A 16,388-nucleotide genomic window follows, 5' to 3' on the forward strand; every position below is an offset into this window, starting at 1 on the left:
AATGGGAAAGTTCTACAGACAAACTTAAAAAAACAGTAACATTCCGAGAACAATGGGAGAGTTACAAACCATTTTTAAACTTCAGCAGAATTACGAGAACAATGGAAAAGTTCTACAGACTTACATATAAAAACAGTAACATTTTGAGAACAATGGGAGAGTTCCAAAGCATTTTTAAACTACAGCAGAATTCCGAGAACAATGGGAAAGTTCTACAGACTTACTTAAAAAACAGTGAAATTCCGAGAACAATGGGAGAGTTCCAAAGCATATTTAAACTTCAGCAAAATTCCGAGAACAATCGGAGTGTTCCAAAGAATTTTTAAACTTCATCAGAATTCCGAGAACAACGGGAGAGTTCGAAAGCATTTTTAAACTTCAGCAAAATTCCGAGAACAATTGTAGAGCTCCAAAGCATTTTTAAACTTCAGAAGAATTCCGAAAACAATGGAAGAGTGCCAAAACATTTTTAAACTTCAGCAGAATTCCGAGAACGATGGGAAAGTTCTACAGACTTATTTAAAAAGCAATAATATTCCAAGAACAATGGGAGAGTTCCAAAGCATTTTTAAACTTCAGCAGAATAGCGAGAAAAATGGGAGTGTTCCCAAGCATTTTTAAACTTCAGCAGAATTCCAAGAACAATGGGAGAGTTCCAAAGCACTTTTAAACTTCAGCAGAATTCCGAGAACAATGGGAGAGTTCCAAAACTTTTATAAACTTCAGTAGAATTCCGAGAATAATTGGAATGTTCTGCAGACTTATTTAAAAATACAACAACAATCCGAGAGCAATGAGAGAGTTCCAACGCATTTTTAAAATTTAGCAGAATTCCGAGAACAATGGGAAAGTTCTACAGACTTATTTAAAGAAACAATAACATTATAAGAACAATGGGAGGGTTCCAAAACATTTTTAAACTTCAGCAGAATTCCGGGAACAATGGGAGAGTTCCAAAGCATTTTTAAACTTCAGCAGAATTGTGAGAAAAATGGGAGAGTTCCAAAACATTTTTAAACTTCAGCAGAATTGCGAGAACAATGGGAGAGTTCCATAGCATTTTTAAACTTCAGCAGAATTGTGAGAAAAATGGGAGAGTTCCAAAGCATTTTTAAACTTCAGCATAATTCCAAGAACAATGGGATTGTTCCAAAGCATTTTTAAACTTCAGCAAAATTCCGAGAACAATGGGAGTTTTCCAAATCACTTTTAAACTTCATCAGAATTCCGAGAACAACGGGAGAGTTCGAAAGCATTTTTAAACTTCAGCAGAATTCTGAGAACAATGGAAAAGTTCTACAGACTTATTTGAAAAACAATAACATTTCTAGAACAATGGGAGGGTTTCAAAGCATTTATAAACTTCAGCAGAATTCCGAGAACAATAGTAGAGCTCCAAAACATTTTTAAACTTCAGAAGAATTCCGAGAACAATGGGAGAGAGCCAAAACATTTTTAAATTTCAGCAGAATTCCGAGAACGATGGAAAATTTCTACAGAGTTATTTAAAAAAACAATAATATTCCAAAAACAATGGGAGAGTTCCAAAGCATTCTTAAACTTCTGAAGAATTCCGAGAACAATGGGAGAGTTCCAAAGCATTCTTAAACTTCTGAAGAATTCCGAGAACAATGGGAGAGTTCCAAAGCATTTTTAAACTTCAGCAGAATTCCAAGAACAATGGGAGAGTTCCAAAGCACTTTTAAACTTCAGCAGAACTCCGAGAACAATGGGAGGGTTCCAAAACATTTTTAAACTTCAGTAGAATTCCGAGAATAATTGTAATGTTCTGCAGACAAATTTAAAAATACAATAGCAATCCGAGAACAATGAGAGAGTTCCAACGCATTTTTAAAATTTAGCAGAATTCCGAGAACAATGGGAAAGTTCTACAGACTTATTTAAAGAAACAATAACATTATAAGAACAATGGGAGGGTTCCAAAACATTTTTAAACTTCAGCACAATTCCGGGAACAATGGGAGAGTTCCAAAGCATTTTTAAACTTCAGCAGAATTGCGAGAACAATGGGAGAGTTCCAAAGCATTTTTAATCTTCAGCAGAATTGCGAGAACAATGGGAGAGTTCCATAGCATTTTTAAACTTCAGCAGAATTGTGAGAACAATGGGAGAGTTCCAAAGCATTTTTAAACTTCTGCATAATTCCAAGAACAATGGGATTGTTCCAAAGCATTTTTAAACTTCAGCAGAATTCCGAGAACAATGGGAGAGTTCCAAAGCATTTTTAATCTTCAGCAGAATTCCGAGAACAATGGGAAAGTTCTACAGACGTACTTAAAAAAAACTGTAACATTCAGAGAACAATGGGAGAGTTCCAAAGCATCTTTAAACTTCATCAGAATTCCGAGAACAATGGGAGAGTGCCAAAACATTTTTAAACTTCAGCAGAATTCCGAGAACGATGGAAAAGTTCTACAGACTTATTTAAAAAAGCAATAATATTCCAAGAACAATGGGAGAGTACCAAAGCATTTTTAAACTTCAGCAGAATAGCGAGAAAAATGGGAGTGTTCCAAAGCATTTTTAAACTTCAGCAGAATTCCAAGAACAATGGGAGAGTTCCAAAGCACTTTTAAACTTCAGCAGAATTCCGAGAACAATGGGAGAGTTCCAAAACTTTTATAAACTTCAGTAGAATTCCGAGAATAATTGGAATGTTCTGCAGACTTATTTAAAAATACAACAACAATCTGAGAGCAATGAGAGAGTTCCAACGCATTTTTAAAATTTAGCAGAATTCCGAGAACAATGGGAAAGTTCTACAGACTTATTTAAAGAAACAATAACATTATAAGAACAATGGGAGGGTTCCAAAACATTTTTAAACTTCAGCAGAATTCCGGGAACAATGGGAGAGTTCCAAAGCGTTTTTAAACTTCAGCAGAATTGCGAGAACAATGGGAGAGTTCCAAAGCATTTTTAAACTTCAGCAGAATTGCGAGAACAATGGGAGAGTTCCATAGCATTTTTAAACTTCAGCAGAACTGTGAGAACAATGGGAGCGTTCCAAAGCATTTTTAAACTTCAGCATAATTCCAAGAACAATGGGATTGTTCCAAAGCATTTTTAAACTTCAGCAGAATTCCGAGAACAATGGGAGAGCTCCAAACCATTTTTAATCTTCAGCAGATTTCTGAGAACAAATGGGGAGTTCCAAAGCATTTTTAAACTTCAGCAGAATTCCGAGAACAATGGGTGAGTTCCACAGCATTTTTAAACTTCAGCTGAATTCCAAAAACAGTGGGAGCGTTACAACACATTTTTAAACTTCAGCAAAATTCCGAGAAAAATGGGAAAGTTCTACAGACTTACTTAAAAAACAATAACCTTCCTAGAACAATGGGAGAATGTCAAAGCATTCTTATAGTTCACAAGAATTCCGAGAACAATGGGAGAGTTCCAAAGCATTTTTAAACTTCAGCAGAATTCCGAGAACAATGGGAGAGCTCCAAAGCATTTTCAAACTTCAGCAGAATTCCGAGAAAAATGGGAAAGTTCTACAGACTTAATTAAAAAACAATAACATTCCTAGAATAATGGGAGAATTTCAAAGCATTCTTATAGTTCACAAGAATTCCGAGAACAATGGGAGAGTTCCAAAGCATTTTTAAACTTCAGCAGATTTCCGAGAACAATGGGAAAGTTCTACAGACGTACTAAAAAAAACTGTAACATTCCGAGAACAATGGGAGAGTTCCAAAGCATTTTTAAACTTCAGCAGACTTGCGAGAACAATCGGAGAGTTCCAAAGCATTTTTACACTTCAGCAAAATTCCGAGAACAATTCTAGAGCTCCAAAGCATTTTTAAACTTCAGAAGAATTCCGAGAACAATGGGAGAGTGCCAAAACATTTTTAAACTTCAGCAGAATTCCGAGAACGATGGGAAAGTTCTACAGACTTATTTAAAAAAGCAATAATATTCCAAGAACAATGGGAGAGTTCCAAAGCATTTTTAAACTTCAGCAGAATAGCGAGAAAAATTGAAGTGTTCCAAAGCATTTTTAAACTTCAGCAGAATTCCAAGAACAATGGGAGAGTTCCAAAACATTTTTAAACTTCAGTAGAATTCCGAGAATAATTGGAATGTTCTGCAGACTTATTTAAAAATACAATAACAATCCGAGAACAATGAGAGAGTTCCAACGCATTTTTAAAATTTAGCAGAATTCCGAGAACAATGGGAAAGTTCTACAGACTTATTTAAAGAAACAATAACATTATAAGAACAATGGGAGGGTTCCAAAACATTTTTAAACTTCAGCAGAATTCCGGAAACAATGGGAGAGTTTCAAAGCATTTTTAAACTTCAGCAGAATTGCGAGAACAATGGGAGAGTTCCAAAGCATTTTAAACTTCAGCAGAATTGCGAGAACAATGGGAGAGTTCCATAGCATTTTTAAACTTCAGCAGAATTGTGAGAAAAATGTGAGAGTTCCAAAGCATTTTTAAACTTCAGCCTAATTCCAAGAACAATGGGATTGCTCCAAAGCATTTTTAAACTTCAGCAAAATTCCGAGAACAATGGGAGTGTTCCAAATCATTTTTAAACTTTATCAGAATTCCGAGAACAATGGGAGAGTTCGAAGGCATTTTTAAACTTCAGCAGAATTCCGAGAACAATGGGAAAGTTCTACAGACTTATTTAAAGAAACAATAACATTATAAGAACAATGGGAGGGATCCAAAGCATTTTTAAACTTCAGCAGAATTGCGAGAACAATGGGAGAGTTCCAAAGCATTTTTAAACTTCAGCAGAATTGCGAGAACAATGGGAGAGTTCCATAGCATTTTTATACTTCAGCAGAATTGTGAGAACAATGGGAGAGTTCCAAAGCATTTTCAAACTTCAGCATAATTCCAAGAACAATGGGATTGTTCCAAAGCATTTTTAAACTTCAGCAGAATTCCGAGAACAATGGTAGAGTTCCAAAGCATTTTTAATCTTCAGCAGAAATCCGAGAACAATGGGAAAGTTCTACAGACGTACTTAAAAAAAACTGTAACATTCCAAGAACAATGGGAGAGTTCCAAAGCATCTTTAAACTTCATCAGAATTCCGAGAACAATGGGAGAGTTCCATAGCATATTTATTCTTCAGCAGAATTCCGAGAACAAAGGGAAAGTTCAACAGACTTATTTAAAAAAGCAATAATATTCCAAGAACAATGGGAGAGTTCCAAAGCATTTTTAAACTTCAGCAGAAAAGCGAGAAAAATGGGAGAGTTCCAAAGCATTTTTAAACTTCAGCAGAATTCCAAGAACAATGGGAGAGTTCCAAAGCACTTTTAAACTTCAGCAGAATTCCGAGAACAATGGGAGAGTTCCAAAACATTTTTAAACTTCTGTAGAATTCCGAGAATAATTGGAATGTTCTGCAGACTTATTTAAAAATACAATAACAATCCGAGAACAATGAGAGAGTTCCAACGCATTTTTAAAATTTAGCAGAATTATGAGAACAATGGGAAATTTCTACAGACTTATTTAAAGAAACAATAACATTATAAGAACAATGGGAGGGTTCCAAAACATTTTTAAACTTCAGCAGAATTCCGGGAACAATGGGAGAGTTCCAAAGCGTTTTTAAACTTCAGCAGAATTGCGAGAACAATGGGAGAGTTCCAAAGCATTTTTAAACTTCAGCAGAATTGCGAGAACAATGGGAGAGTTCCATAGCATTTTTAAACTTCAGCAGAACTGTGAGAACAATGGGAGCGTTCCAAAGCATTTTTAAACTTCAGCATAATTCCAAGAACAATGGGATTGTTCCAAAGCATTTTTAAACTTCAGCAGAATTCCGAGAACAATGGGAGAGCTCCAAAGCATTTTTAATCTTCAGCAGATTTCTGAGAACAATTGGGGAGTTCCAAAGCATTTTTAAACTTCAGCAGAATTCCGAGAACAATGGGAGAGTTCCACAGCATTTTTAAACTTCAGCTGAATTCCAAAAACAGTGGGAGCGTTACAACACATTTTTAAACTTCAGCAAAATTCCGAGAAAAATGGGAAAGTTCTACAGACTTACTTAAAAAACAATAACCTTCCTAGAACAATGGGAGAATTTCAAAGCATTCTTATAGTTCACAAGAATTCCGAGAACAATGGGAGAGTTCCAAAGCATTTTTAAACTTCAGCAGAATTCCGAGAACAATGGGAGAGCTCCAAAGCATTTTCAAACTTCAGCAGAATTCCGAGAAAAATGGGAAAGTTCTACAGACTTAATTAAAAAACAATAACATTCCTAGAATAATGGGAGAATTTCAAAGCATTCTTATAGTTCACAAGAATTCCGAGAACAATGGGAGAGTTCCAAAGCATTTTTAAACTTCAGCAGATTTCCGAGAACAATGGGAAAGTTCTACAGACGTACTAAAAAAAACTGTAACATTCCGAGAACAATGGGAGAGTTCCAAAGCATTTTTAAACTTCAGCAGACTTGCGAGAACAATCGGAGAGTTCCAAAGCATTTTTACACTTCAGCAAAATTCCGAGAACAATTCTAGAGCTCCAAAGCATTTTTAAACTTCAGAAGAATTCCGAGAACAATGGGAGAGTGCCAAAACATTTTTAAACTTCAGCAGAATTCCGAGAACGATGGGAAAGTTCTACAGACTTATTTAAAAAAGCAATAATATTCCAAGAACAATGGGAGAGTTCCAAAGCATTTTTAAACTTCAGCAGAATAGCGAGAAAAATTGAAGTGTTCCAAAGCATTTTTAAACTTCAGCAGAATTCCAAGAACAATGGGAGAGTTCCAAAACATTTTTAAACTTCAGTAGAATTCCGAGAATAATTGGAATGTTCTGCAGACTTATTTAAAAATACAATAACAATCCTAGAACAATGAGAGAGTTCCAACGCATTTTTAAAATTTAGCAGAATTCCGAGAACAATGGGAAAGTTCTACAGACTTATTTAAAGAAACAATAACATTATAAGAACAATGGGAGGGTTCCAAAACATTTTTAAACTTCAGCAGAATTCCGGAAACAATGGGAGAGTTTCAAAGCATTTTTAAACTTCAGCAGAATTGCGAGAACAATGGGAGAGTTCCAAAGCATTTTTAAACTTCAGCAGAATTGCGAGAACAATGGGAGAGTTCCATAGCATTTTTAAACTTCAGCAGAATTGTGAGAAAAATGGGAGAGTTCCAAAGCATTTTTAAACTTCAGCCTAATTCCAAGAACAATGGGATTGCTCCAAAGCATTTTTAAACTTCAGCAAAATTCCGAGAACAATGGGAGTGTTCCAAATCATTTTTAAACTTTATCAGAATTCCGAGAACAATGGGAGAGTTCGAAGGCATTTTTAAACTTCAGCAGAATTCCGAGAACAATGGGAAAGTTCTACAGACTTATTTAAAGAAACAATAACATTATAAGAACAATGGGAGGGATCCAAAGCATTTTTAAACTTCAGCAGAATTGCGAGAACAATTGGAGAGTTCCAAAGCATTTTTAAACTTCAGCAGAATTGCGAGAACAATGGGAGAGTTCCATAGCATTTTTAAACTTCAGCAGAATTGTGAGAACAATGGGAGAGTTCCAAAGCATTTTTAAACTTCAGCATAATTCCAAGAACAATGGGATTGTTCCAAAGCATTTTTAAACTTCAGCAGAATTCCGAGAAAAATGGCAGAGTTCCAAAGCATTTTTAATCTTCTGCAGAATTCCGAGAACAATGGGAAAGTTCTACAGACGTACTTAAAAAAAACTGTAACATTCCGAGAACAATGGGAGAGTTCCAAAGCATCTTTAAACTTCATCAGAATTCCGAGAACAATGGGAGAGTTCCATAGCATTTTTAAACTTCAGCAGAATTCCAAGAACAAAGGGAAAGTTCTACAGACTTATTTAAAAAAGCAATAATATTCCAAGAACAATGGGAGAGTTCCAAAGCATTTTTAAACTTCAGCAGAATAGCGAGAAAAATGGGAGAGTTCCAAAGCATTTTTAAACTTCAGCAGAATTCCAAGAACAATGGGAGAGTTCCAAAGCACTTTTAAACTTCAGCAGAATTCTGAGAACAATGGGAGGGTTCCAAAACATTTTTAAACTTCAGTAGAATTCCGAGAATAATTGTAAAGTTCTGCAGACTTATTTAAAAATACAATAACAATCCGAGAACAATGAGAGAGTTCCAACGCATTTTTAAAATTTAGCAGAATTCCGAGAACAATGGGAAAGTTCTACAGACTTATTTAAAGAAACAATAACATTATAAGAACAATGGGAGGGTTCCAAAGCATTTTTAAACTTCAGCAGAATTGCGCGAACAATGGGAGAGTTCCAAAGCATTTTTAAACTTCAGCAGAATTGCGAGAACAATGGGAGAGTTCCATAGCATTTTTAAACTACAGCAGAATTGTGAGAACAATGGGAGAGTTCCAAAGCATTTTCAAACTTCAGCATAATTCCAAGAACAATGGGATTGTTCCAAAGCATTTTTAAACTTCAGCAGAATTCCGAGAACAATGGTAGAGTTCCAAAGCATTTTTAATCTTCAGCAGAAATCCGAGAACAATGGGAACGTTCTACAGACGTACTTAAAAAAAACTGTAACATTCCGAGAACAATGGGAGAGTTCCAAAGCATCTTTAAACTTCATCAGAATTCCGAGAACAATGGGAGAGTTCCATAGCATATTTATTCTTCAGCAGAATTCTGAGAACAAAGGGAAAGTTCAACAGACTTATTTAAAAAAGCAATAATATTCCAAGAACAATGGGAGAGTTCCAAAGCATTTTTAAACTTCAGCAGAATAGGGAGAAAAATGGGAGAGTTCCAAAGCATTTTTAAACTTCAGCAGAATTCCAAGAACAATGGGAGAGTTCCAAAGCACTTTTAAACTTCAGCAGAATTCCGAGAACAATGGGAGAGTTCCAAAACATTTTTAAACTTCTGTAGAATTCCGAGAATAATTGGAATGTTCTGCAGACTTATTTAAATATACAATAACAATCCGAGAACAATGAGAGAGTTCCAATGCATTTTTAAAATTTATCAGAATTATGAGAACAATGGGAAATTTCTACAGACTTATTTAAAGAAACAATAACATTATAAGAACAATGGGAGGGTTCCAAAACATTTTTAAACTTCAGCAGAATTCCGGGAACAATGGGAGAGTTCCAAAGCGTTTTTAAACTTCAGCAGAATTGCGAGAACAATGGGAGAGTTCCAAAGCATTTTTAAACTTCAGCAGAATTGCGAGAACAATGGGAGACTTCCATAGCATTTTTAAACTTCAGCAGAATTGTGAGAACAATGGGAGCGTTCCAAAGCATTTTTAAACTTCAGCATAATTCCAAGAACAATGGGATTGTTCCAAAGCATTTTTAACTTCAGCAGAATTCCGAGAACAATGGGAGAGCTCCAAAGCATTTTTAATCTTCAGCAGATTTCTGAGAACAATTGGGGAGTTCCAAAGCATTTTTAAACTTCAGCAGAATTCCGAGAACAATGGGAGAGTTCCAAAGCATTTTTAAACTTCAGCTGAATTCCAAAAACAGTGGGAGCGTTACAACACATTTTTAAACTTCAGCAAAATTCCGAGAAAAATGGGAAAGTTCTACAGACTTACTTAAAAAACAATAACATTCCTAGAACAATGGGAGAATTTCAAAGCATTCTTATAGTTCACAAGAATTCCGAGAACAATGGGAGAGTTCCAAAGCATTTTTAAACTTCAGCAGAATTCCGAGATCAATGGGAAAGTGTTATGTTCTGCTACCAGAGCTAAGGAAAGAGAGGAGATCTGTCCCTACGATAGAACTCAGCTTAATCCCTACGATGTAACAGGGGACCTGATCCTGCGATCAGACCTGCTAAAGTCCTAAGCTAGTCTGTACGAAGACCTATAGATGTGGGGAAGGAATCCCTACAAGTACTAAGGACTGGGATGAAAATGGGACACCTCCTAACAGAAATAGTAGCAGACAGACGAACAAACAAAATATAAAGAACACAGAGGTCCGTAGACCAAGCACACTAACAGAGTTAGATACAGAGCACAGGCTAGCTAGAAAGTAGTTATACAATGAAGTCCAGCAAAGCCAGAAGTGCGGAGCAGGATTAAATAGCCCAACAAGGTCATGTGACCAGCAAAGGAAAAAACCTAAGAGCAAGGTTCTAACAGAAAGCTCTACAGACTTTCGAGAACAATGGGAGAGTTCCAATGCATTTTTAAACTTCAGCAGAATTCCGAGAACAATGGGAGAGTGCCAAAACACTTTTAAACTTCAGCAGAATTCCGAGAACAATGGGAAAGTTCTACAGACTTACTTAAAAAACAGTAACATTCCGAGAACAATGGGAGAGTTCCAAAGCATTTTTAAACTTCAGCAGAATTCCGAGAACAATGGGAGAGCTCCAAAGCATTTTTTAAACTTCAGCAGAATTCCGAGAAAAATGGGAAAGTTCTACAGACTTACTTAAAAAACAATAACATTCCTAGAACAATGGGAGAATTTCAAAGCATTCTTATAGTTCACAAGAATTCCGAGAACATTGGGAGAGTTCCAAAGGATTTTTAAACTTCAGCAGATTTCCGAGAACAATGGGAAAGTTCTACAGACGTACTAAAAAAAACTGTAACATTCCGAGAACAATGGGAGAGTTCCAAAGCATCTTTAAACTTCATCAGAATTCCGAGAACAATGGGAGAGTTCCATAGCATTTTTAAACTTCAGAATTCCGAGAACAATGGGAAAGTTCTGCAGACTTACTTAAAAAAACAGTAACATTCCGAGAACAATGGGAGAGTTCCAAAGCATTTTTATACTTCAGCAGAAATCCGAGAACAATGGGAGAGTTCCAAAGCATTTTTAAACTTCAGCAGAATTCCGAGAACAATGGGAGAGTTTGAAAGCAATTTTAAACTTCAGCAGATTTCTGAGAACAATGTTAAAGTACTACAGACTTATTTAAAATAACAATAACATTCCGAGAACAATGGGAGAGTTCCAAAGCATATTTATACTTCAGCAGAATTCCGAGAACAATGAGAATGTTTCAAAGCATTTTTAAACTTCAGCGGAAATCCGCGAACAATGAGAAAGTTCTACAGACTTACTTAAAAACACAGTAAAATTGCGAGAACAATGGGAGCGTTCCAAAGCATATTTAAACTTCAGCAAAGTTCCGAGAACAATGGGAGTGTTCCAAAGCATATTTTTACTTCAGCAGAATTCCAAGAACAATGAGAATGTTCCAAAGGATTTTTAAACTTCAGCAGAAATCCGAGAACAATGGGAGAGTTACAAATCATTTTTAATCTTCAGCAGAATTCCGAGAACAATTGGGAAGTTCCAAAGAATTTTTAAACTTCAGCAGAATCCTGAGAACAGTGGGAGAGTTCCAACGCATTTTTAAACTTCAGCAGAATTCCAAAAACAATGGGAGAGTGCCAAAACATTTTTAAACTTCAGCAGAATTCCGAGAACGATGGGACAGTTCTACCGACTTATTTAAAAACACAATAATATTCCAAGAACAATGGGAGAGTTCCAAAGTATTTTTAAACTTCAGCATAATTGCGAGAACAATGGGAGAGTTCCAAAGCATTTTTAAACTTCAGCAGAATCCCAACAACAATGGGAGAGTTCCAAAGCATTTTTAAACTTCAGCAGAATTCCGAGAACAATGGGAAAGTTCTACAGACATACTTAAAAAAACAGTAACATTCCGAGAACAATGGGAGAGTTACAAAGCATTTTTAAACTTCAGCAGAATTCCGAGAACAATGGGAAAGTTCTACAGACTTACATATAAAAACAGTAACATTTTGAAAACAATGGGAGAGTTCCAAAGCATTTTTAAACTACAGCAGAATTCCAAGAACAATGGGTAAGTTCTACAGACTTACTTAAAAAAACAATAATATTCCAAGAACAATGGGAGAGTTCCAAAGCATTCTTAAACTTCAGAAGAATTCCGTGAACAATGGGAGAGTTCCAAAGCATTTTTAAACTTCAGCAGAATTGCGAGAACAATGGGATAGTTCCAATGCATTTTTAAGCTGCAGCAGAATTCCAAGAACAATGGGAGAGTTCCAAAGCACTTTTAAACTTCAGCAGAATTCCCAGAACAATGGGAGAGTTCCAAAACATTTTTAAATTTCAGTAGAATTCCGAGAATAATTGGAAAGTTCTGCAGACTTATTTAAAAATACAATAACAATCCGAGAACAATGAGAGAGTTCCTACACATTTTTAAAATTTAGCAGAATTCCGAGAACAATGGTAGAGTTCCAAAGCATTTTTAAACTTCAGCAGAATTCCGAGAACAATGGGAAATTTCTACAGACTTTCTTAAAAAAACATTGACATTCCGAGAACAATGGGAGAGTTCCAAAGCATTTTTAAACTTCATCAGAATTCCAAGAACAATGGGAGAGTTCCAAAGCATTTTTAAACTTCAGCAGAGTTCCAAATACAGTAGGAGAGTTCCAAAGCATTTTTAATCTTCAGCAGAATTCTGAAAACAATGAGAGAGTTCCAAAGCATTTTTAAACTTCAGCAGAATTCCAAGAACAATGGGAAAGTTCTACAGACTTTCTTAAAAAAACATTGACATTCCGAGAACAATGGGAGAGTTCCAAAGCATTTTTAAACTTCAGCAGAATTCTGAGAACAATGGGAGAGTGACAAAACATTTTTAAACTTCAGCCGAATTCCGAGAACAATGGGAAAGTTTTACAGACTTACTTAAAAAACAGTAACATTCTGAGAACAATGGGAGAGTTCCAAAGCATTTTTAAACTTCAGCAGAATTCTGAGAACAATGGGAGAGTTCCAAAGCATTTTTAAAATTCAGCAGAATTGCGAGAACAATGGGAGAGCTCCAAAACATTTTTAAACTTCAGCAGAATTCCGAGAATAATGGGAAAGTTCTTCAGAATTACTTAAAAAAACAGTAACATTCTGAGAACAATGGGAGAGTTCCAAAGCATTTTTAAACTTCAGCAGAATTACAAGAACAATGGGAAAGTTCTACAGACTTCCATAAAAAACAGTAACATTCCGAGAACAATGGGAAAGTTCCAAATCTTTTTTAAATTTCAGCAGAATTCCGAGAACAATGGGAAAGTTCTACAGACGTACTTAAAAAACTGTAACATTCCGAGAGCAATGGGAGAGTTCCAAAGCATCTTTAAACTTCAGCAGAATTCCGAGAACAATGGGAGAGTTCCAAAGCATTTTTAAACTTCAGCAGATTTCCGAGAACAATGGGAAAGTTCTGCAGACTTACTTGAAATAAACAGTAACATTCCGAAAACAATGGGAGAGTTCCAAAGCTTTATTAAACTTCAACAGAAATCCGAGAACAATGGGAGAGTTCCAAAGCATTTTTAAACTTCTGCAGATTTCCGAGAACAATGGGAAAGTTCTGCAGACTTACTTGAAAAAAACAGTAACATTCCAAGAACAATGGGAGAGTTCCAAAGCATTTTTAAACTTCCGCAGAAATCCAAGAACAATGGGAGAGTTCCAAAGCATTTTTAAACTTCAGCAGAATTCCAGAACAATGGGAATGTTCCAAAGCATTTTTAAACTTCAGCAGAATTCCGAGAACAATGGGAGAGTTCCAAATCATTTTTAATCTTCAGCAGAATTCTGAGAACAATTGGGAAGTTCCAAAGCATTTTTAAACTTCAGCAGAATTCCGAGAACAATGGGAGAGTTCCAAAGCATTTTTAAACTTCAGCAGAATTCCATGTACAATGGGAGCGTTCCAACACATTTTTAAACTTCAGCAGATTTCTGAGAACAATGGGAAAGTTCTACAGACTTAATTAAAAAATAATAACATTCCTAGTACAATGGGGAAGTTCCAAAGCATTTTTAAACTTCAGCAGAATTCCGAGAACAATGGGAGAGTTCCAAAGCATTTTTAATCTTCAGCAGAATTCTAAGAACAATGGGAGAGTGCCAAAACATTTTTAAACTTCAGCAGAGTTCCGAGAACGATGAGAAAGTTCTACAGACTTATTTAAAAGAAACAATAAAATTTCAAGAACAATGGGAGATTTCCAAAGCATTCTTATACTTCACAAGAATTCCGAGAACAATGGGAGAGTTCCAAAGCATTTTTAAGCTTCAGCTGAATCCCGAGAACAATGGGAGAAGTCCAAAACATTTTTAAACTTCAGTAGAATTCTGACAACAATGGGAAAGTTCTGCAGACTTATTTAAATATACAATAACATTCCAAGAACAATGGAAGGGTTCCAAAACATTTGTAAACTTCAGCAGAGTTCCAAAAACAATAGGAGAGTTCCAAAGCATTTTTAAACTTCAGCAGAATTCCGAGAACAATGGGAGAGTTCCAAAGCAATATTTACATTCAACACAATTGCGAGAACAATGGAAGAGTTCCAAAGCATTTTTAAACTTCAGCACAATTCCGAGAACAAAGGGAGAGTTCCAAAGTATTTTTAAACTTCAGCAGATTTGCGAGAACAATGGGAGAGTTCCAAAGCATTGCTAAACTTCAGCAGAATTCAGAGGACAATTGGAAAGTTAGATAGACTTATTTAAAAAACAATAACATTCCGAGAACAATGGGAGAGTTCCAAAGCATTTTTAAACTACAGCAGAATTGTGAGAACAATGGGATAGTTCCAAAGGATTTTTAAACTTCAGCAGAATTGCGAGAACAATGGGAAAGTTCGAAAGCATTTCTAAACTGCAGCAGAATTCCGAGAACAATGGGAGAGTTCCAAAGCATTTTTAAACTTCAGCAGAATTCCGAGAGCAATGGGAGAATTCCAAAGAATTTTTAAACTTCAGCAGAAATCCGAGAACAATGGGAAAGTTCTACAGACTTACTTAAAAATACAGGAAAATTGCGAGAACAATGGGAGAGTTCCAAAGCATATTTAAACTTCAGCAAAATTCCGAGAACAATGGGAGTGTTCCAAAGCATTTTTAAACTTCATCAGAATTCCGAGAACAACGGGAGAGTTCGAAAGCATTTTTAAACTTCAGCAGAATTCTGAGAACAATGGGAAAGTTCTACAGGCTTATTTAAAAACAATAACATTTCTAGAACAATGGGAGGGTTTCAAAGCATTTTTAAACTTCAGCAAATTTCCGAGAACAATTGTAGAGCTCCAAAGCATTTTTAAACTTCAGAAGAATTCTGAGAACAATGGGAGAGTGCCAAAACATTTTTAAACTTCAGCAGAATTCCGAGAACGATGGGAAAGTTCTACAGACTTATTTAAAAAAACAAAAATATTCCAAGAAAAATGGGAGAGTTCCAAAGCATTCTTAAACTTCTGAAGAATTCTGAGAACAATGGGAGAGTTCCAAAGCATTTTTAAACTTCAGCAGAATTGCGAGAATAATGGGAGAGTTCCAAAGCACTTTTAAACTTCAGCAGAATTCCAAGAACAATGGGAGAGTTCCAGAGCACTTTTAAACTTCAGCAGAATTCCGAGAACAATGGGAGAGTTCCAAAACATTTTTAAACTTCAGTAGAATTCCGAGAATAATTGTAATGTTCTTCAGACTCATTTAAAAATACAATAACAATCCGAGAACAATGAGAGAGTTCCAACGCATTTTTAAAATTTAGCAGAATTCTGAGAACAATGGGAAAGTTCTACAGACTTATTTAAAGAAACAATAACATTCTAAGAACAATGGGAGGGTTCCAAAACATTTTTAAACTTCAGCAGAATTCTGGGATCAATGGGAGAGTTCCAAAGCATTTTTAAATTTCAGCAGAATTGCGAGAACAATGGGAGAGTTCCAAAGCATTTTTAAACTTCAGCAGAATTGCGAGAACAATGGGAGAGTTCCATAGCATTTTTAAACTTCAGCAGAATTGTGAGAACAATGGGATTGTTCCAAAGCATTTTTAAACTTCAGCAGAATTCCGAGAACAATGGGAGAGTTCCAAAGCATCTTTAATCTTCAGCAGATTTCTGAGAACAATGGGGGAGTTCCAAAGCATTTTTAAACTTCAGCAGAATTCCGAGAACAATGGGAGAGTTCCAAATCATTTTTAAACTTCAGCAGAATTGCGAGAACAATGGGAGCGTTCCAAAGCATTTTTAAATTTCAGCAGAATTCCAAGAACAATTGGAGAGTTCCAAAGCACTTTTAAACTTCAGCAGAATTCCGAGAACAATGGGAGAGTTCCAAAACATTTTTAAACTTCAGTAGAATTCCGAGAATAATTGGATAGTTCTGCAGACTCATTTAAAAATACAATAACAATCCGAGAACAATGAGAGAGTTCCAACGCATTTTTAAAATTTAGCAGAATTCCGAGAACAATGGGAAAGTTCTACAGACTTATTTAAAGAAACAATAACATTCTAAGAACAATGGGAGGGTTACAAAACATTTTTAAA

The sequence above is a fragment of the Phyllobates terribilis genome, unplaced genomic scaffold, assembly GCF_046119375.1.
Source record: "Phyllobates terribilis strain yellow unplaced genomic scaffold, ASM4611937v1 Scaffold_2__4_contigs__length_985480577, whole genome shotgun sequence".
In the NCBI taxonomy this organism is placed as follows: Eukaryota; Metazoa; Chordata; class Amphibia; order Anura; family Dendrobatidae; genus Phyllobates; species Phyllobates terribilis.